Source organism: Heterocephalus glaber, unplaced genomic scaffold (assembly GCF_053883595.1).
Source record: "Heterocephalus glaber isolate CG9 unplaced genomic scaffold, H.glaber_assembly_v1.0 deba00001509, whole genome shotgun sequence".
In the NCBI taxonomy this organism is placed as follows: domain Eukaryota; kingdom Metazoa; phylum Chordata; class Mammalia; order Rodentia; family Bathyergidae; genus Heterocephalus; species Heterocephalus glaber.
In genome coordinates this window covers 13408805-13429920 of record NW_028258325.1, presented here as the reverse complement: position 1 = coordinate 13429920, position 21116 = coordinate 13408805, and the positions used below count along the sequence as shown (strand labels likewise).

The 21116-nt window shown below is 35.3% G+C and overlaps 1 long non-coding RNA gene across 2 annotated transcripts in view; it reads left to right on the top strand.

The window, feature by feature from the left end:
* The window catches only part of LOC110349684 (uncharacterized), a 149519-nt gene that overhangs the window by 121597 nt on the left and 6806 nt on the right, over positions 1-21116 (top strand). The window contains exons 4-5 of one of the 2 annotated variants that reach the window (XR_002395844.2): positions 5823-5931; positions 7054-7740. The exons of the other annotated variant lie outside the window; for it this stretch is intronic. This is a non-coding gene — a long non-coding RNA (uncharacterized LOC110349684). Of the gene's footprint in view, positions 1-5822; positions 5932-7053; positions 7741-21116 lie in introns of those variants that run through there. 2 annotated transcript variants of the gene reach the window in all.

Here is a 21116-nt window from a genome sequence, read left to right as displayed (position 1 = left end):
ATTAAATCATTAAATGTTGGGCCAAGTAGAAATGGCAAAGGCTTTTGTACAAATGAGCTGCAACAAAACACAACTGTATAGAACTATCTTCCTTAGTCTACACTTTAACACTAGCCAGACAAGCCCTTCTATAACCTTCAGTCTGTTTCTAACTATTCTCTCCCCAAATCCTGAAAATTCAGCATTGTTCTATGGCGGGCATCCAAGCCAAAGTCACAGAAATTGTTAGAACAGTATCTTGGAATTTATTCAAGAACTGAAGGATGAAAAGTGAAAATTATTATGACCAGTATATTATTCACTTTCAAGATACAAAACAGTTCTGTAATTTTTTTCTTTAATGTGTTATCTTTTTTTTGATTCTCTGGTTGTCAGTGACAAAAGCTAAATCTGACTAGTCAAAGGGAAAGAGAATAAGAAATCATAAAAGGAATTGAAAATAGTACACTGAGACTTTGAAAAGTGTTACAGAATGAAAGGGATAGGTAAAAACATTTTGTAGCCAGGAATCATTAGGTGGGTTATAATAAGGAAAAAATAAATTTTCCTAAGGTATTTGCCTCGACATTCATTTTTTAATCACATGACTCAGCATACACTTTGTGAGAGCCATAGTTGCTAATCATAGCTTGACCTCATATGATCCAGTTGCCGGGAGAAAGATAACATCTTGACTGACAATACCAGAAAGATTTTATAGATTGGGAAATTAACTCTGCAATGGGAAATCAGAGGAAGGAAAACAAAATCTGAGCTGCCAAAGTCTCCAGAAATCCACTAGATTTTCCAAATCAACTGTTATAGGAGTCCTTCTTTCATCGTGATGTTCTTTAGAAGCAGAAGTTTCAAGGGTGAGGGTTGGAAACATGAACATAAACCCTACTATCCAAATGATCCAGGGTCAGGATTGTGAGACAGTCTCTTTGCAGGCAGAAGCCACAACTTAATCCAGGTGAACAGCATTATAGCCTTCTATTTCCAAATGTTGATTCATTAAAGTTTCCATAGTAAGAGAATAAAATTAGACCATATGTTTTTCCATTTGTATGGTTTAAAAATAGACATAAACATTATCTTTTTTATTTAAACAGTACAAGTGGTTTCCTGTTATTTTTATCATCTATTATCATTTATTTTTTCAACTTGAAAAAAATAAGTTCACACATACACCAGAGATGCCCAATCACAGGTGAAGGGCCATGTTAAATTTGAATGCATATTGTCCACAGATTTCTCTCCACCTAAGAGAATTAGCAACATGAAACTAAATTTTCGAATAAAGTAAATCTTGGTATTATAGCATGATAATCTTTCTGGCAATTCAAGGCTTTCACCCTGACTTGGAACATCAACAGTAATAATCTGTTAAGTACAAGGTCAAAGTGGTTGAAATTAAAGCTGTAACTTTCTAACACACCAGAGTTTGGTTGAGAAAATAGTTGGCTGCTGACAAATAGCTATTTTAGGTCATTTTTTCGCTATTGAATCTATAGAAGTTGTGACTAAATGGATAAGATGCTTTGATGTTACAAAGATACAACTGAATGAATTCTCTGAATTTCTAATGTTAGCTGCTCAAATGGGAGGTTCTCAGATTGGTTTGTAGGGAGGTAGAAGGAAGAGGTTTAGAAAGAGCCCTCTGATTCAGTTCCTTTTCTCTTATCTCTGAGCAATGTGAACAGAAATGAATAGAAACTTTGATCAGCCCATAGAAAACTCAAATCACATCTTTTTGAGCTGGTAGATGAAAATGCTAGTTATTCATCATCTGCTACGATAAGGAGGCATAGCATAGAGGAAAAGGTAGAGGCTTTAGAAATAGAGCCTCAACTCCAAATGGGGCTGATTCAATACCACATGTAGAGCCCTTAAAAGTCATTCAATGTTCTGACTGTCACGTTCTCTGATAGTGTCATACAGGCTGTTTGAAAGGACTGAAAGCAAATTTTAAAAAGGGTATTACCTAGCGTGATCTTTGGAACTACCTGGCTGAATAAATGACAGGTAGCATAGAACTTTCTCACAATTAAAAAAATTCTATTAGTAGAAGATGAATTTTCATTTTGATTCTAACTGGTACCTCATTATAAAAGGTAAAATCTCCAAGCAAATGAGACCATGCCTTGCCCTGTGTTTCTAGGGGATGCTCTCCACTGGACCTTCTTACTTCAGGGTTTTCTTAGCTTCTTCCTGCATAAAACCTAGGTAACTATTTGCTAAGGAAAAGGTGAGTTCACATCACAGAATAAACTTCTTACAATAGAGTTGAATAATAACTCCCTACATCCATTCTAGGTTCTCTAAGTCTTTTACTCTGTGCTTATGTGCCATCCACAGAGCCACCTGCATAACTCATACCTGCAGTGTCGTACCCCTGTTGTGAATACACATGGGCATTAGTGCTGTGATAATCTAATTTGCATGGGTTCTCAATGCCTGTGCCTGCAATCAGTACAGTACAACTCCCTTTTGTGCTTTTTAAAAGAAATGTATCCATTGCACGTTAGACATTCCACACAAATTTCACCAGGCAATTGTTAGCATTTTATTACCTTAAGCTGGGCTGCAATACAAAAGTGCTGGAACTCTTTCTATTGCTTGCAGTGTAGCGATGATAGAAATGGCGATTCCCAACAGGAGACCTAAGGGAGTGAAGTCTCGTACTTAACCACAGTTCGAGCAATCCTGTGAACTATGTGTTTTATCTACAACTTAAAGATGAGGAAACAGGCTTTTATAGATACTACTGATCATATGTGTAGAATTATACAGCCCATGAGAAACAGATAACATCTACATCTGAATGACTACAAAGCCTACCTTTGGAGCGAGGACTGAATCTTAAGTGCCTGAGCTGTGGAATCAAATGGCTTGGTTAAGATCCTAGCCTTGCTATTGAATTCAGCTGTGAAATTTAATAGCAGTTAATTGCTATGAGAAGTCATTTTATTCCTTAATATTATAAATAACATTAATGCTAATGTTATTGATACTATTATTAATAGGAATATTATAATGATTATTTGAGCAGACCAAATTAAGTGTCTCAGATGAAAGCAAAATAAATATAAGCAAGATCAATATAATACTGTCAAGGAGGAAGTCTTAAAGAGTTAATAAGAGAAACACATGCACAATCCTTGTGGCTTTGTCACATTCTCTTAACAAAGCTCCTATTACTTAGGACATCTGTAGTTACCTATATGTGGTTCTATATTTTAATTATTCTATGCTCATTCACCCTTGACAAAGTTTAACATGCAAATCCCAGGATTTTATTTGAATTTTAGTATCTAACATTAGATTCTCCACTGTCAAGTCAGTTCATTTATTCTATCCATAAATTGTGTTTTATTCATGAAAACTTGTTCTACACTCTCTATTTTGATATCAAAAATGTTACAGTGATGACAGAGATACGGCTATGAGGCTGCTCGTTCATCCCTTGTCCTTCCCTTTCTGAGTTGTGGTCAATTAGGAATATACAATAAAGAGTCAGAACTAAGATAGTACGACTTTACTACTGAGAAATGAATTGTAGAATGGGGTAGGATCTGTGGTGTCTTTTTCAGAAAATAGGATCTTGGTCCAGAAGCTCCTACAGTTAATCATTAAGCGGGAAGAGAAGAAGTAGTATGAAAACAAAAATATGTCAAGTTTTACCTATACAGAGAAAGGGAGCCTTGCTCTGCACTTTTTAATGTGTAGAAGAGAGAGGAAGAAAGAGTAAAGAGAAGTCCTGTATGAATACTAATCTTTACCTCTGACCAATAAAAAATGGCCTGGTATGTCAAGCTCTCCCCAGGTTTTGAGGTCAAAGGTCGTACTTCCTCAAACAGGATCCCAGGTGACTGGGTCCCGACCAGATCTCTGGTGTCTCTCACTGTTCTTGATGTCATGCACAACATTCTGGCCACAGCAGTTTTTGGTCAGCTCTTTGCACTCCCTGGTCGTGTTTTCAGAAACAGCTTACCACTTGGCCTTTGAGAAGGCTCACAGCTTCTTGCCACTCTAGTTTCAGATCACAGGTCACCAATGAATAACCACTCAAATATAAAGTAGTCCCTAGTGTCCCTCTGCTATTCATTGTATCTGAATTCACTGAATAACTCTTCCTACTAACTCAATGATCAACAAATGTTTACTGTAAAAGGTAGCTAGTAAATATTTTAGGGTTTGAGATCTATGGGATCCCTGTAACAGCATCTAACTCCACCACTGCAGTGCAAAAGTAGCCAGAGGCAAAATACAAATGAATTAGCATGGCTATATTCCAGTAACAGTAAGTAGCAGGACCGATTAGATAGAGGCTACAGTTTGTTTACATTTGTATTAGATCCATGAACATAGAATTTATCCATCATACTCACCAATCTTTTCTCAACTAAAACATAGCAGTTTTCTAATAAATCTTTCCATGAATAATTTCACCCATGCAGTTATTTTCATGGTAAAGAATCTCCTTATGGAAAAGCAAGAATGAGGGGAGTAACCTTTCCTCTAACAAGGTCTAAAATACATTTTATACATTTTCCTTCATTTATAAAATAATATTTAGAATTGAATTGAATTTGGTTGTTCAGGTTTTTTTTTTTTTTGCATTTCTTCTCCATAGAAATCTTTTAAGTCTTACCTATCCGAAAAATCACCTAGTCAAAATATTTTACTGCAAAATATTCATTTACTTTAAAAACTAAGCCAACAGTTTAATAAGGAAGTGGGAGGGCTAGAGGAAAGGATAGAAGGAAATGGGATTAATATGAGAAAATGGAAAAATAGGAACAAAATCTTTGTAAATAGGGAGGAATGGAAGGGTTGAAGGGAGGGCTGGGCAAGGGTGAAAAATAAGAAGCAAGAGAGACTATGTAAAGGTGCAAATTTCCAATGATGAATGTCATTATATTGTATACCTAAAATGTACCAATGATTAGAATGAATAATTGATAATGTAAAATAGGAAGAAAATGTGCAAAGGGGTAGGGGTAGTGGGAGGGGCAGGGGAAAGGAAAGAAGGGAAAGGAAAAATGACGAGAAATGGGAAAAATGGAAATAAAGTCTTTGTAAATAGGGAAGGGTGGAGGGGGTGAAGGGAGGGCTAGGAATGGGGAAAAAATAAGAACCAAGATGCATTATGTAAAGGTACAATTCCCAATGAGAAATGTAATTGTGTTGTATACCTACAATGTACCAATAAAAGAATTTAATTAAAAAAAAAAACTAAGCCAACGTAATTTAGAGCTTTTGAGGGATTAATTAAATTGGATAACTAAAGTAATTATGATTGGTTTTACAGCCATCCTGTTGGAATGCAATTGTTAAAGAAAGGGAAGTGTGATCAGGCTCAAAACCTAAATGTATTCACAGCTCTTTCATTATTTCTGTGACTTCCTGGTCAGGCATTTTAATCTCTGAGTCTCAGTTTTCTCATCTGTAAAACTAATGGATTACCTAGTAAGAATAATAGCACACATATAGTGACTACCTACTATATAATAATGGTTTGCTATAAGAGTGTTACACATATCATTCTAAAATAACTATAGAGAAGTAGAGATTCTACCTTGCAAGAAGGGAACTGAACCAGAGGAAACTTGAGCAAATGAAAACAGTTGAACAAACATATATACTGTTAGGGTCTTGTGGCTCCAGTTCTATGACCTCACCCTCCACTGGATCACTTACATCAGCCTGGTCAAAGTCCCCAGTGAAATAAACATAGTCTATGAATCTGTAGTAAATGTATTTTTAACACATTAGTGTTTCTGTCAGAATATTTTAGATATTCTACAAGATCACCTTAATGTGATTTTTAACATTTTTAGCTGTTGCAACAACTAACAGAAAGCATAAACTACTTCAATATGGGGAGTGCTACACAGAACATGAAAATAAAAACTGTTAATTCATGACAACAAGATGCCAAGGATACTGGTACGTAGCTACTAAATTATTTTTTAAAAGTTGAATTTTAAATTTGGATAGCAGAAAAGACCTTTTACATTTTATGCACATTTTACAAGTAAAGAAATTGCAACCTGGAAAGAAGCATTGATTTAGCCAAGATGTGTTAGATGAGTCATCCCAGAATTAGATCTAGAGTTCAGATAGCAGGACTCTCAAAAGAGAGTCCTTTCCAAAACCAAAGAGCAAGTTTCAACCCTTAGACAGAGCAATAACAGAGGCAGCCAATATCCAATATGCTTTTAGCATTAATGATAGGGTGTACATGTTTCTAATGAAAAAGAGAGAGGTAGATGAGAGATGGAGAAACAGTCTTTAAGTTGAGGCTGAACTGGGTGCTGGCTACTATGCTAGGCATTTTACGTACATTGGTCCCTCTCTACAGTTGTCCCACAAGTATGTATTATTGCCACTGTAATAATTTTCTAAATAACAAACCTAGGAAACTGAACCTAAAGAGAGATTATGTGACTTATTCAATGACACATAGCTTGTAATTTTGGAAAAGTGATTTAAACTCAGGCAATGTGATTTTAGAACAGATTTTTTCCATAGCATTTGGAAGATTTTGATATTCAAGAAAAATTAAATTGATAATACACATTCAAAACAGGAAACTTCATGCACACTTGAAGTGTCTATTTCAGGCCTTGTGGCAACTTTTAGAATGAAGGTGATATATAAATATAATGCATTTTACAAGTCCTACATTTTATAGTTTTATAATGTAATTTATAGAAATATGGATGAATGAATTTGAAATTCATTGCAAGAAGATAAAAATAAATTTCAGCAAAAAAGAAACAAAACAGCATAATTATTTATGAAATATTAGAATATTCATTAAAAGAAATGGAATATATGTTATTTTGAGTGATTTACAAATGCTTTTAATTCATTTTCTCATTTAATTTTCAAGAATTTGCATCAAAACAAGTGCCCTTTGTTTTCCTCATAGAAGTATAGAGAGGTGGACACCAATGGGTTGGCATTATTACTTACAATTATTTCTCTACTAGGCTTTATTCTTTCTTAGTATTATGTATATTCTAAAATTTACCTAATATTTTAGTTAATTCTTTTTTTTTTCAGTGAGTATGCACTTCATTTCCAGCCAAGTTTTTACAGAAGACCAACAAACTAAGTGGCGACAAATTGTTCATTCACATTTGAGAAATTACGTGGTTTCGATTAGGTTTTGAGAAACATCAGACTGTAACATCAGACTTTAACCTGGAACCACTTTCAGGTGTTTTTAAGTGTACTCTGAAATTAGTTTATTTGTTTTAATTTCTCCCTCATATCATGAATGCTATACTTAAATGTTCTATACAAGTTTGCATCACTTTTTTTCTTATAGATTTGTAGCTAATATGTTTCAAACCTGTAAATGTAATATCATTCAATAATAAAAGCATAAGTAGAGCTCACATTTTGAACATTTATACCAAAATATATCCTAAAAGGTGATGCGCCCTTCCCTAGGAAACAGTGCTACTGACTTAGGCTTTCATTGCTGGCTCCAATCCATTGGCTCATAGACTAAGAAGAAGAGCCTTCTCTGTGGAGAGACAAGCAGAGATAATGACAGCTTTATGTTGTTCCTCAGTCAGACACGATGGAAAAGTTCCACACTACGGGTCTGCTCAGTGTGTCTTGTGATTAAACACATTTGGGAGCTGCTTACTGAAACCAAGCTAAACATGTTGTGTTGGTTTGCTTCTGTTTGTTTGTGAGAATTTTCATATTTAAGTAATCTAAAGAACTCATGAATCTGGAAGAGAGAATTTAACACATTTTCCAAGATTATTTGCTCATGGAGCGCTACTTTTTCATACTTTTAAAAATATCTATTAAGCTCTCCCTGAATTAGTAGTCTGTGCTGATTTAATTTTCAAAGTCAGTTTATGAAATTTAGAAAATGAACACCTGAGATGACTATCATCAACTTAAACAATCCTAAAGATTAATGCATGGGACGTCAAAATTGAGTGAGAAAAAGTAGGGAAAGATGGATAAGAAGAGATTTGAAACCAGAGGAACAATTGACGAGAGGAGAGGACAGAGTTCTGTCAAGAAACTGTACTGCCTGAACTGGAGCTGACATGGTTTGTATGTGGTTTGTCCCCCAGTGCCAGTGGTTCGGGAGCTGAAAGCTTGGACCTCAGTATAATGATGAGAAGGGTGGTCTGGACCATGTAAGAATCTGGGCCTGGTGGAAGATATCTAGGTCACTGGGGACCCTGTCCTAAGAGAAGATGAAAAGACTAAGGTGGTTCTCGTGACCTCCTGGTTTGTTCCCAAGACATTGAGTTTTCTATAGTTCTTTTTTTTTTTTGTACCTGGGATCGAACTCGGGACCTTGCGCTTGCAAGGCACAGGCTGGCAGAACCACTGAGCTAAATCCCTGGCCCTAGACACTGAGTTTTCTAAATGTGTCCCTGGAACACACATTTTTAACCTCCCCCCTGCACCAGGCTTTCACTAGAGGGTGAACCAATGAGGTAGGAAAATCTTGGACTTTTAGCTTCCAAAGCTGTGAGCTAAATTAACCTCTTTTTTATAAAGTAGTCAGACTCTGATATTTTGTTGTAGCAATAGAAAAACAGACTAATATACTACCTTGGGCAAAGGAGAGGCAGAAAAGGGAATTAAGAAGGCATCAAAATAGGGAAGTCATAGTTAATGACTATAAGGTGGCTCCATTTACATTTAATAAAATGCACTGTAAGCTTTTCCTAGGTGTGGTGCCACATTTCAATCAATCAATGAAAACAATTTTACTTATCTGAGGATACTTACTATTATAGTAACACATGTTTTATTTGTGTTTTGGGATGAGGATTCTAAGAGCAGAGGAAAGTATGCCTTTGTGGTGGATTGAATAGTGTCCTTTAAGAAGACATGTTTAAATTCTAATTTCTCTGTGTTTGAATTTGACTTAATTTGCAAATGGGACTTTGAAGAGTTAATCAAGAAGATGAAGTCATACTGGATTAAGGCGGCTTCTGATCCAATCTGATTGAAGTCCTTATAGGAAAAGATACAGAAACACACAGAAAGAAAGCCATGTGATATTGGATACAGACATTGGAGTGAGGTAGTTGTAAGCAAAGTAATACCAGAGATTGTCACAATCACCAAAAGTTAAGTGGAAACAAGGAAGAATCCAGCCCTAGAGAGAACATGGCTCTACCAATATCCTGATTTTGAACTTCTACCACCAGAACTGTCAGATAAAATTCCTGCAATTTAAGGTACTGTGTGGTATTTTGGTGAGGCCACTCCTGGAGACTAATACAATTCTGCCTCTAGTTATACCAACAAGGAAGATCATATTTCTCAAATAGCACCAGATATCACCATGTATGAAGTAGTTGTCAAGCATTGTTCCTTGTAAACATAAGATTTTTATGTCTACTGTATTAGTCACTTTCCCATTGCAGGAACAAAATACTTGGTACCCCCAACTTGAAAGTAAAGAAATTTATTTGACTCATAGTTTCCAGTTGTTTCAGTCCATGGTTGACTGGCTCTCAGGCAAAAATGGGAGGGTGGAAGGGCATGCTAGAGAAAAGTTGCTCAACCTATGGAAGACAGAAAGCAGAGAGAGGGAAGATCCAAGGAGGGAAATATATCTGCTAAAGGGACACCTTCAGGGCCACACCTCTTCCGACAGGCTCTCCCTACAAACAGCACATTCAGCTATAAACTCATCAGGATCAATCCACAAGTGAGTATAGCAACCCTGTGATTGTCCCATAAGCCCTAACCTCTGAACACATGAGACATTTGGGAAATGTCCTAGTCTAAACAATAACCTGTACACAACAAAATTGTGTTTTATGTGCAACAGTGATACAGGATGAAGAGTGAGCAATTAAGCAGCAGATAAGGGCAAATCAATGACTCTAAAGTCATTGCCAAAGTTTCCCATATTTTCGAAGTGTACTGTGTGCATACACACATAAAGTCGGAAAGGGGTGGCTACAACCTTCCAAAGCAACAGTGAACAAAAGGTGATAAAGAATTAAGTGCTAAGATCTGTGGTTCTAATTCTAATACTTGCAGAAATCTATGATAAAACAGAGATCTCTGTAATCTATTTTTACAATTTTGTTAAATGTTTAAAGGCTTAGTCTCCAGAGTGGCTCTCTCAGAAGGTGCTTTAGAAGATAAGGCCTTGGGGCAGTCCTTAGGTCATAGAAGATGTGCCTCAGGAGGGACTGTGGGACCCCACCAGTTTCTCTTCTTTTGTTTAATGAATCATGGATTAAGTGATTTGTTTTACCACATACTTTTGTTATGTGTTGCCCTCACCAGAAGCCAAAACAATGAAACTACTCGATATTGGACTGGAACCTCCAGAACCTTAAATAATCAAATCTTTACTATTGATAAGTCATTTGTCTCTAGTATTTTGTTATAATGACAGAAACCATTGAACACACCCACAAATATAGACAAGTATTATTTGTGAACTAAAACTAAAATTGAACTTTTCAAAACTTAAAATAAAAGCAAATGGAGATCAAAGAACAATTCTGTCTTTGTGGATATAATATGACACATGATGGGGATAGCAAAGTTATTGACCTGACATAATAAAGGGTACCTACTGAGAGCTAATAGAAAATACTACCATTCTCAGTTTTTTATCAATCCAATTAGTTATCAGTCTTAATTAGTGTAAATATGATTCCCTCGGAAACAAATCCTGAGGTTGAAATTGATGAACAAGCTATACTGCTGGGTGCTGTAGAAATGATTCTGCTGGGAGAATGGCAAGGCTTAGACTGCAGTAGTTTAGATTGCAGTGAAGTCAAGTGGGCTGGTCTTCAGCTTCATCCTCCCTTGAGAAAAAGGGCATGGGCTTTTATATCTCTGCCTCAATCAACCAGCTATTGGATGTGGACTGTTCTAGGGTGGGTCACCGCCTTGGCCAAGGAGGCTCTTTTTGGTTAAGGGTAATTACAAATGGACTCAGCTGAAACCCAATGGCCACCTCTACACTAAGCAATTGAGACAGCAGTACCTCAGTTCAATGGGAGGCATCTGGATGGCACTTTTTACATTATTCTCTTCCCAGAAGAACTTTGAGGCTTCATATAGGAAGATACAGGAAATAAAAAACAATACAATATGATTAAATTTTCAAAATCAATATCTAAATAGAGTGTTAATGCAAGTATATCAATATTTGTAGACATCAGTGCAATTAAAGAGATGGCACTGATCTTAGGGGTAGTCAATGCAGAAAAAGAAACATACGTCATATTCTTATCCTTATAGAGGAAATAAAGCAAACTAATGCCTCAAAGAAAATAAGGTTTTCTTTGGTAGTAAGTTATAAAATAAAATTCGCACATGCCCTCATAAGGTGAAGTTGAACGACAAACACATAGTGTCCTCATCAGCTTTTTCTTTAGAACAAATACAATAACACATTTTCTGTAGTTGTTTCTTATAAATATTGAAGAGAGGAGAGTAATGAAAGATAGAACTATAGGAACTCAACAAAATTTTGTTTCCTCTGAAGTATCAGATAAGTTTGACCCAATAGGCAGTGTTTATGCTAAAACAAAGTTCTAAGGCTAGATTTTAAACACATGAATAGGCCATCCACCTTGTGACCTTCAGGGATTGTAGTTAAATAAATTTTCATCTAGACAAAAGAGTTCCATGTGTGCAGGTCCCTTAATCCTTGTAACTCTGTTTCCCTGGCAGCAAAAGCAACACCTACTCCATAGTAGATAAACAAGTATTTGTGGACTGAATAAGTAAATGAATAGTATAATTTCTCTCAGATTGGTGCATAGGTGATCCAAAGGTATTTTTTGCATATGTGTGTGTGCATGTGTATGTCTATGTGTTATTAACAAATACAGAGTTTAAAGTGTGATTTCAATGATATTTTAGAATCTAGACAAGCAGAAGACCAAATAACAGTAAAGGAAAATAACTTTGGATTGAACAAAATTATGGAAAAGTTTGAAAAGCAGTTAAAGGAATTTAGAAATGAAGGTTTAAGAAAAAAGGGAATCAGTGAGGGTTCTTAGCAGGGAATGATATATAAATGCTGTTTGAAATAATTCAGTTTGGCAGAGATAAAGTAAAAACAAATTTTTCCGTCAAGCAAATTCTTCCCAAGAGGGACTGTATAACATTTTATTTTTGAACCAAATTTAGTCAAATCACTTCTTTTGTGGATATAATTAACTTTAGAGGACTTTTGTTATAATTACAAAAGTTTTAATTTTGAAGAATAGATATCTAAAAACAAGAACAAACTTATAACAAATCACCCCTAGAGGAATTTAATGCCAGCATCTTTTCTAACTTTTTTCGTGCATTTTAAATGTAAATTCAGACATAAAACATAATTTTACCTCAATTCTCATTTCAAGCAAAAGTGTTGTCATGTAATTAAAAAAGGCTTCAGAAACATAATGTTAGCAATTCTGTAATATTATATGTTTTACTGTACACATACATGTATGAAAACATCACAATGAAACCAAATATTCTGTATAATTAATATGCACTGATGAAAAGATGTAAAGATTAATCTACACCATGTTATATTTGTTGTTTAAAGAGAATATAGAAAACAACTTTATTTTCAAATGTTGATTTTCATTTTGTGATTTCTTCTATTTTTTTTAAAGTTCAGATGTCTTTTAATACACAATTCAATAACATTTCATTTCATGGCATGCATGTGTTATAAAAATCTAAATTTATACAGGTAATTCTTCAATTCAACTAAAGTTTTCTTTTAATATGAGGTAAGAGATAAGGTATGAATCATGGATCTTGAGGGAAAGTACAGAGAAAGCCAGATTCTTCCCACTTCATGGAGAAAGGATGGAGTTCAGGCAGAACCCTTTGGTCACTTAGAAACTTTGAACCTGGGTCTTGAAATGGTCCATGTGGCTCCTGAAGCCTAGGTGATAGTTTACAGTTTGCCTGTGAGAAGACTGAAACAGTCCCAAAAGTTGACTTTGGAGAAACAGAACTTGTAACGTGGGAAATTCTCCAAACATAACTGTTCAAAGAAATGTTGGGTTGCCCCAAAAATGGCAAATCTTTCCTATAGATGATGAAGAAATAAATCGGTTCTTATTTCAAGTAACTTGCTGATTGTGCCAATATAATTTATTAAATAACCCTTCCATTTCTTCATGTATGTTCTATACCTTCATTACCACATGTTAACTAAGTACATGCACTTGGTAGGTTTCTGGTTTGGGGCAATTTTTACTTTATTTTATTTTATTTTATTTTATTTTATTTTATTTTATTTTATTTTATTTTTCAGTACCAGGGATTGAACTCAAGACATTGTGCTTGCAAGGTAGGTGAGGAGCCAGTGAGCTAAATCCAGGACCAATTTTTAATAGGAGTACCTTGAGTATTTGGGAAGATTAATACAAGCCAAAAGGGAACTGACAGTAAGACATTATACACACACACATACATACACACGCATGCACTCACACACAGATACGTGGTGTTTTGTATATTGAACAGCAATAGCTTTCATTTATACACAACCTGCAATTTTAAAAACATCTCTCTTTTATTATGCATCTTTTAATCCTCAAATAATTAAAACTAATAATATTACCCAAAGCCCATGTTTTTAACCACCTAGGAAATGTTATAAATGATGAAAGAAAAGAAAACCTAATATAACTAGTGTTGTAGATACAGGAACAAATGTGCACAGATAAGAAATTCTTATCAGTTGCTGTCTTCTAATGCTGAAGCCAGTATTTGTGTACTTTGGTAATAATGCTTTCCCCCAGGCAGCTAACATACTTGTTCATTCAAGATATAAAATAATTTTCCTCATGATTACAAAATTACTTAGCGCATTGCTCTAATTTCCACCAAGATTGCATAATCAGCACATCAGATGAAATCTTCAGCCCTCAAGACTGTTTTTTGGTAAACTTGTGTTATTTACAAGGAGTGTAATAGGCCTGATGCATAAATTCCTTTATGGTTCCAATTAAAGGGTTTATGGTGGAAAAAAGAGTTCAAGGCAAAGTAAATATCACACATTCTGTGGGGTTTTGAACTAGACACATAACAATCCTGGCTTTATACTATGGGGAATACAGGCTGCTTTATTAAACCTTTGCATAGCAGGCCTAGTGATTGTGAGGCACTGTCTTAGGGTCTTTCCAACCTGGAAGGATAGATACTATTACACTCAGTTTTAAAGGTAAGGAAATAGATGGAGCACTTTTTTAAAAACTCCAAGTCCATACTTTTCCTACCTCTGCAGGACAAATAGACAAATGTTTTAACCTCGCTTTATTTCTCACTTCTGTCCCTACATTTCTTTGCCAGAGGAGAAAATTTTGCCTATACTTACTTATTTTGTAATCAATGTGAATTATAACAATCTGCTTACAAAGTTTTATCTTTATTACTAGTTACCAACAGAGTTGTAACCATTGCAACTATACTTGCAAATATGCAGTGTTTTAGAGAAGACTTGGTTGAGAAGTTACTATTTATAAATAAAGAACTCACAAGACAAGAAACAACATTATTTAAAGGGCTTCGATTTCTTGTGAACTCAAATATATTTCATGATCCTTATCTAGATATAAAAAAAAGATTATAGTCCACGGCACAGCAAAAGCCAGAAATAATATTACTTAAAGTAATTTAATTATTCTAATGTTAAAACAAAACATGGCTATTTAAACAAATTTTGATAATATATAAAAGTAAGCAGAAAAATTACCCTCCATAACTATCCCACTCATACATAAACGCTGATGATATTTTAGGTGTGCTTCTCTTTCGCTGTTTCTTGTACATTAGTTGCTTTGTTCCTGAGCGTATGGTGGCATATTTACTGTGAAGGTCACAGATCTCAAGCTTCATAGGTCTTCATTTGCAGAAATCCCTGCCAAGGCCTACAGAGTGGCACTTGCTACGTGTTATCATGGTCACATTTGTCAAAAATGTTTTCATTAGTACATATTTGATGTTTGCAGTACTCACAATTAGTTGGCATCACTGTGAGATACAGGGTCCCTTGCATGGTATTAAGGATCAGAAAAGCTAAAAAATTTTGGTGCTGCTATAGTTAAATTGCATTTTTGATGAGTTTTGATATTGGAAAGTGGACAGTCCAGGTAATTGCAATTTCATTAAATTCACTGGAAATACAGGATGTAATCAGAAGAAAACATTAGCAAAAAGTCTCAAAATTCCTATTATTTTTTAGTGCATTTCCTAAAATGAATATAATTGACATTTACTTTTAAAGATACAATTTAAAATGACTATTTTGGAAATGGGTCACTATAATAAATGTGTGTCACTAGAATATGTGTTTGATTGATTTGCTTTCAGAGAGATGAACTAGCAAAAGTTACAGTGGAATTCCTTCAATGTCATTGAAAGGTAAATTTTTTTACTAAAACGCAGACTTATATTTGCAAGTTTTTATTATCATTGTTATTACCTACATAAATTGTTGACTTCATCAGAAATTCTGAAGCTAAATAATGTCTATCATCGGATTATTTAATGTGACTAACTGAGTTATTTTACTTTTAAATATAATTTAAAAATTTTTAATACAAATTAAAAATTATACCTAAATGAATTTAATGTGCAAATTAATATTTAAATATTTTACAAGGTATACATTTTAAATACATAATCAGTTTTCCTCCACTAAATACAAGACCAACAAATGTTAAAAGTCTGAATTTAATCATTAATCATTAGTTTGGTATGTCCATACCAATTTTTTCTTAGTAAAACTGGTTTAATAAAGGCTGAATATAAGTTAATCCTTCTTACATTAATAACATTGATGTCAGTTACTTTCTTGTAATCTTACCCTTATAGACTGCACGTTTGTGTCCCCCTGAAATTCATACGTTGAACTCCTGACCTCTAATGTTATGGAATGGGGAGGGAGACTTGGGGAGATAACTAGGTCACATGACCTTCATGGATGAGGTCAGCATCTGTGATGACAAATTTTACATGTCTACCTGACCAGGCTAAGGAAAGGCCACATAGCTGCTAAGCATGATTTTGGAGTGTGGCTATAATGGGGTTTCCAGAAGAGATGAACATTTGAATCAGTAGAGTAAAACTCCCCCTCACCAATGTGAGCAGGCATTACCCAATCTGCTGAGAGCCTGAAGAGAGCAAAAGGGCAGAGGAAAAGCAAAAAGGAGAGGAATTCTTTCTCTCCTCTTGAGCTGGAAGCCCGTCTCCTCCTGTTCTCTATTACAAGGTGGACACTTCAGGTTCTCTGAATCCAAGACTTACTGTAAAACCCCCACCCTGGTTCTCAGACTCTGAGTTACAGTCCAGCTTTCCTGGCTTTCCAGTTTGCAGACTGCAGAAGGTAGAAATTTTAGAACTCCATAAATCAATGAGCAAATTCACATGGAGATCTATTGGTTCTGTTTCTCTGTAGAACCCTGACTAATGCAGTGTCCTTATAAAAGAGACCCAGAGAGCTCTCTTACCTTTCTTTCTACCAACTGAGGTTACATAAAAGATAGTGTGCAACCCAGAGGAGGCAGAATTTTTACACATTCCCTTCACTTTCTTTGGTTTCTTCTTTACTCAAGATAGACAGACAGAGATAGATAATGGATGGATGGATAGCTAGAGTTTAACAGTGCTCTGCTAGATAGTGAAGAAAATAGGAAACAACATAAATCACAGGAATTCAAATGTGTTAGAAACACATTGATGTTATAGGACTCACTATGAGAGAAACAGGTGAAGTTAGCAAAAGAATAAGCAGTGTGTTTGCACTGCAGGAATTTCTGGGAAAAGTATACAAAAACACACAGTGGCTAAGCATATTTAAGAAGCAAGTTTCTAATGAAACACCCAGGGAGTGCGAAGCTGTCTTGGAGAAGTTTGCCAGAGCTTTGAAATACATTCTGGTCAGAGTGTGAATTTCAAAGAAGGTGCGGAATACATGAAGTTTCCCAAAAGTATTTAGGTTTTTTTTTTAAATCAAAGTTTTCCAAGGATCACAATACTGTGGGAAAGTCAACCTCATGCTAAAAAATATACTAGACATTTTAGAGCCCAAGAAAATAGCCTAATTGCAACCTGTTTCTATTTTGAGACGCAATATTAAAGCATAAATTCTTTCCTTAGCAAAACTGGGAAAAAAATCCTTAGACTAGGAGATTTTCCCTTCAATTTGGAAGAAATACGTGTTAGCTATTTTTGATTTGAGTAATAGGAATGTAAAAACTTTGTATTTTGAGAATTTGAGAGCTTTTTTCCTTGAATAACTCAAAATTTCTTTGTTTTTCGGAATCAAAGTTAGCAAGCAATTACTGAATAATCAGAACCAGTTGTAGAATCAGGCTGTATTTATTTAAAATGAATTTGAAAATACATAGAAAGATAATCTTAATTTTCTTTCTAATAATGCTAACCCTATGAATTTCTGTTGTAGAAGAATGTATGATGGGCTCAAAAATCTGTTTTGCGTGTTGTGTTCAGTTCTCCACTCCAAATTTGGTTCAACAATGCATCAGAAGCAAATGGAAATTTTAAATCAAAGGCTAGCAACATGGAAACAAAAGAAACAAAACTCAAATCTCATCCCAGTTCTTCTTTCCATGTGTTCAGAAGCAGGAGGCAAATAACTTATCACTATGAGTACTAATATGCTCCTCTTTTCCCACTTAGTCTGCCTAACCTCTCTGTCAAATTTCACAGCATTTTCCAACCAGGAATAAGGTGGGTGTGGCCGCTCAGTTTACCTGCAGCTATTTCAGAAATACAATGTTAATGCATGGGCTTCACAACTTACCACGGGAACATATCCTGACAAATCTATTATAAATTACAAATACTGTAAAATGAAAATGTGTTTTCTACATTGACCCTGTTGGACATCATAGCTTAGCCTAGCCTGCCTTAATAATCCTCAGAACACTCAGAAGACCAAAATCATCTCATACAAAGTGTATTTTACAATGAAGTGTTGACTTTCTAGTGTAATTTATTAAATACTGTACTGAAAGTGGAAAACAAAATGGCTCTATGGGTATGCTTTTAAGCCAAGGCAGAGTTGAAAAATCTCAAGTGAAACCACTTTAAGTTAGAGACTGTTTGTATTTGAGTAGGCAGAACAGGGCTGCATAAACCAGGAGACACAAAGACAAATAGAAACAGGAGGAAGAGAAACATCTCCGCCACCTTCTACTGCTGAACTATGGAGAAAATAATTCCCATATTCATTTTGTTTTAATCACAGATTTTCTACATGGAACCTAATACTCTAGTCATTTTTATTGCCCCACCACACTACTGAAACTACACTAATAAAGTGTTTCTCAATTTTTAACGTGCATCAGAATCATCTGAAGAGCTTGATGAAGTGCTAGACCCACAAATATATGTGGGAATGGCCAGAGAATTCAGATTTCCAATAAAGTGAAATTATGATGCTGAATCTTCTGAACTGGGCCATACCTTGAGACTCACTCTCTAGTGCTTGATTCTCAACCTTGGCTAAATGTTGGAATTAATTGAAATTTCTTGTAATTGTAACACAGTCAATATAATCAGAATCTATAGGAGGAAAGAAAATCAGGCATATATACTTTTTTAAGAACTTCAGGTTGAGAAGCACTGCTGAAGCAGGGCATAAATGGTTTTCTTTTTAATACAATTAAGAATATTTTCTTCATCCTTGATTCGAAGACATAGTTTGAGTGTGCTGGAGCCAGTGTCTGGCATGCTGCTTAGTGCACAGCAGGAACTTCATCACAGAGGTGATTATATTCTCACTGATCTAGGAAGTAGGAGTTAGTTTTCTGATCTTCCCAATGGTAATAAGTATTACTGACTTTCCTTCTATGGGACACATCACTCCTTTAATAATTTGTTTCTTAGATTTTCCTATTTCTTATCTGACATTATTGATTCTTTTTTCTTTGATAGTTTCTGCTTTTCCTCTGAATTCAAGGCTTATCTTGGATCACAGTTTTAGTAGTCTTAGACCAGTCAGTGCTGGTATTTTGGTCCTGTGGAGAGGCGGTTCATCATGACAAGGAGTACACAGCAGGGCGAAAAGTCACCCACCTCATGTCTGAAACATAGAGGAGATCAGGAAGACATGAAAGAGACAGGATCCCATTCCCCTTTTCAAGGAGAATGACACCCGACCATAAGGGAATATTTAACATCCAAACTATAGCACCTTCCTATGTCCAAGCAATGTTAGAATGTTCCTGACTTCCCAGGGACCCCTAAAGTTAGAAGAAGATTAGATTCCTCCCACCCCACTCTAATCATTACCTTTAGAAGGCAACTCTTAAGAGTTTTCATCCTCTTAAGAGAACATGGACTTGTAGTTGAAGATAATAATAGCTAAATTATTAAGCATAGGCATTAAGCTAAGGACTTCATATGGGTTACATAATTTATTTTACACAATAAACCTATGCCCCTGATCCTATTCTTATCCCCATTTTACAGAAGAGGTAAACAAGACACAGGAAAGTTGAATAACTGGACCAAGATCACATAGCCAGTGAAGTGCAGTAACTTCGAATCTGGATCTCACAGTCAATATGTACCAATTCTATAGAGAGAATATAACTCTATAGCAATGGAAAATGATAACTCAGTTCAATATAATCAAATATATGCAGTGAAGTAATGAGACTTAAATGGAGGAACAAGGTAAAAGACCATTGTAGATATTCATGAAAAGGAGAAACTAAAGAGGGAAACATGCATGTTCAGAGATAGTGGAGGGAGCAGTGGTAGTTTGCTGCTGTACCTGAGTTTATCAGTGAAAAGATTCATGATTGTTGTCCATGGTTCTGATAAGGACAAATCAAGAAAAATGACTTGTAAACCTCATGATACTTTTTCAATAGGTTCAGCCTGTGGGAACAGAGGAAACCTAGCATAAGAAGCTGGATACTGAATGAAAGCTGGTTTCTTAGGGAGTTCTTCAGGATTGTGAGGCAGGATACTGCTACACATCTATACCCAGCTCAAGGAAACTACCATTGGAGGAGCCTAGTGGAAATCTTTTAAGGAAGCCAGGAAGCCACACACACACACACACACACACACACACACACACACTAAATTGTGTGTGTGTGTGCTAGGGAGAGTGAAGAGATTTTAATGTGAAATAGGACCAAAAAGCATAAATCCAGTTACCTGAGAACCAATTATTACATGAAAACCAATTAAAGTTAAGTCTTTGCTTGTGTGTTACCATGCCTACCTCTAAACTTGAAGTTCTCAGAATCTGGGAAACAAGCAAATGGGAGTGAGTGAGAAAGGAGAAGCAGAGGAATAGTGAAAAAGCCAAACAATTACAGGTTTATAACTTAGTGCAAGTTACAGAGCAATGATGTTAAGCTAGAATGACATAAACCATGTTCTGAGTTTTCACTGATAACTTACATTGGATATTCACATTTCTGAATTAAAATAGTATTTGCGTTTTGCAGCAACTACAGGCTGTGTATTACCTAAGATTATGCACAAATATGTAACCAAAACAAAATCAAAATGTGTTTTGATTAAGCCATAAGTTGTGCTCATTTAATACACAGCTCACACATGTGTAACAGTGTTCTCAGGTGATATCAAAGTTGTATTCACCTGCAATTCTTACAAGTTTATCTGGAGGAGTCATAGCAAGGCTTGCTTTTTTATTTGACTTTTTTCTTTGAAATTTTCTGTTTTTCTATTTTATACTTCTCTTAACAAGTATCAATTGTACAAATTAATGGTATTCACTGTGATATTTCTATACATGCATGTGGCATGTGTTGATCTTATCCCCATACCCTTCTTCTATCACCTGCAAGCCTCCCAAATTCTCCCAGGATCCTTCCCAGTTGCAAGAATTGGTTTTCTATATTCAAGTGAGAAGGCCTCCAGAGTGTGAAAAAATGGATTCAAAAGAAAGAACCATTAATTATGAAAGGCTTGGATCAAGAAATATAAAGTCATGTTGATTACGAAAAATGTGTGAGTGTATTCACTTGAGTTTGTCACCCAGATTGTATTTGTTCACCAAAATTGTATTTCAAAGTATTTCAGTCTGGTGTGAGTCCTGATATGAATAATCAGTAATAATTATTTTTAATTCATTT